This window comes from Monodon monoceros, unplaced genomic scaffold (genome assembly GCF_005190385.1).
Source record: "Monodon monoceros isolate NGI ecotype Baffin Bay Population unplaced genomic scaffold, NGI_Narwhal_1 Super_Scaffold_2, whole genome shotgun sequence".
In the NCBI taxonomy this organism is placed as follows: Eukaryota; Metazoa; Chordata; class Mammalia; order Artiodactyla; family Monodontidae; genus Monodon; species Monodon monoceros.
In genome coordinates, this window is record NW_021703776.1 from 70,180,124 (window position 1) to 70,182,623 (window position 2,500).

The 2,500-nt window shown below is 32.2% G+C and overlaps 1 protein-coding gene across 1 annotated transcript in view; it reads left to right on the forward strand.

Annotated features, from left to right (window-relative positions):
* Nucleotides 1-2,500, forward strand: part of FOXP2 (forkhead box P2) — a 254,646-nt gene that overhangs the window by 832 nt on the left and 251,314 nt on the right. The window lies entirely within an intron of this gene.

Here is a 2,500-nt window from a genome sequence, read left to right on the forward strand (position 1 = left end):
AATGTGTGAGAGTTAAAGATTTAATATAAAGATTAACGTACAAATGTAGTTTTGAAATAATATATGGAAATAATTAGTTCACCAGAATCATCAGTATTATCAAATCCTTTCCAATTATATTGTGAACGGGGCTTATTGAACTATAAGATGCAGAAGCATAATGTCTCAGTAAAATACATCTGTATAGCTACCATTCTTTCAGATTTGCTGCTGTACTATATTTAAATGAAATAGCATAGAGATGAAACAATTTTAGTATTTTATGCTGTTTTCATAATGAAATACTTGTGTTTTGTTGCTTGTGTTTTAAATCTTAGTTTAATTATAATCTGGAGCAAAACATAACATACTGAATTACTGAATTAATTAATAGCTGATTGAAGTGAAAGATAAGATTTTTATTTGTTCTACTCTTATGTTTCCCAGATGTTTGTCATTCTTGAAGATCTAAGAGTATTCTGTTTGCTAAAGGTAGTCATGGTCATTATTTTTTAAAAATACCATGTTGAAATGCCCTACAACTTTGGATGTTTGGCATATTTACCTTTTTGAATGAATATTTGAATTTTTACTAATTAAAGGGTTTTTTGTTCTTTTCTTCCCCGGAAAGGTGACCGTAGTTTGTGAATAGCATTTTAGACATGTTGCTTAAACAAGTGAAAAGCAGTGGCAAATACTTTATACCCAACTTAATTTTCATTTACTTAAGATCATATCACTTATTATAATAAAGATAATATCACTTGCTATAACAATAGATATCCTTCTCTAAATCATGTTGTAAAGGACTCCCTGTTCTGTTTTTAAAAATTAAAAATATTCATGTGCTTGTTCAATTTTTGTTCTTACACATTCAACTATGTCCTTCATATTTGGCATTTTGATTTATTAGGCAATCTTAGCATTAAATACTTTTAGCAAAGCAGTACTAGATTTCAGATGCACTGTGCATGGTGTCCATGATGAATTAATTCCACCAGAGCACAGAAGTTATTATTTAAATGCTAGTTTCTTTCAGAAGTTTTACATCACAGTCAAGTTTTCAAAATCAGTATTTAACTCATATTTTGAGGTAAATGTATGTGATTTCTTCTTACATGTGTAGATTTTCCGCATACTTAACCCTTTCTTGTGTGACTGTACATAGAAATATTTAGTAATATTTGATATTGATATCTTAAAATGAAGAACTATTTAAGAATATATGATTACTTTTTAATCTTATGGCTCACTTTTCTTTAGATGTCATATTTGGAATCTCTTGGATTTAATGCATTTATTTGGTTAAATAAATTAGACACTGAAAGAAACCAGGTACTGGACATAAAATGTCTTTTAATGTCACTGTAAGTAATTTTGTTTAAGAAAAGTTCATAGAAATAAATAGTTATAAAGTTTTTATATGTACTGTTATTTATTCTTAGTTTTTTTAGGAAGTCACTTTTTTTCATCCATTTGTTTTGAGTAAGTGGCAAGATGCCAAACAAAATGAGGTTGAATAGTAAGGCACCATGATTATAAGATGGAGTGTCCGTGTATGTGGACAGGTGAGTGTGGTGGGGAAGTGAGGTTATTTTTTCCTTCTTACCATCCTTGACATATACAGTTAGTGCTATCATCTATCTATCCATATCCATCCATACATACGCATACATATACATACATACAAAAGAGGGTGGAAGAGAAGAAGGATGGGAGAGAGGTAGAGTGGATGAGAGAGGGAGAGAGAGAAAAAGGTGAGAGAGAAGACCAGAGGGAAAAGGTTGAGTGAGCAACACGAACCAATAGTGTCCCTGGTGGTGGTTGAGATAACACAGCTAACTGTACTTGCCCAGGTCAAGTTTCAAACTTTCGAACATTGTAGTGAATATGGAACAGGGTACACGCAGGTTTCTGTTATCGCTCTGGCAAATGTCTATCTCACATGGTACAGTTTTATACCAATGGAACCTATAACTCTTAGAGGAAAAAATAAAGCCAACAAGTCTAGCATTCAGTACTACCCTATCATAAAGTAAGGAGGTCTAATTGAGCTATGTCTTTATATCCTGCTATTTGTACAAATAAAAGACTACATCTTGATGCAAAATAAACACAAAAGCACTGTTGTGACTATAACAGGGAGTCATATACTAATTTATATAATAAGTGGTTGTGCACGCTTTATTCAAGATTATGGCTGCAAGAAATGGCATGAATTGCTGGGTGTGTTTAATGCTGGATTATAGCAATTTGAAACATGTCAAACACATGGCTAATGCCTCATGCTTCACTCATTCTTGCGTAAACCTGCATAGCCACCATCCATTATACCCTTGGTAACAACACAATTCTGCAAGTAAATATTGTTACACTAAGTAACCTTTCAATTCAAGTTGTTTAGGAAGAGAAAATGCAATCTTGTGCAGTCAGTTCCAGTGTCAGTTTAATGTTTCAAAAGGGAAGTGGTGTAGAGAATAAGTATCTGTACAGTGACTTGCTTAAAAAAAATAAAAGAAGA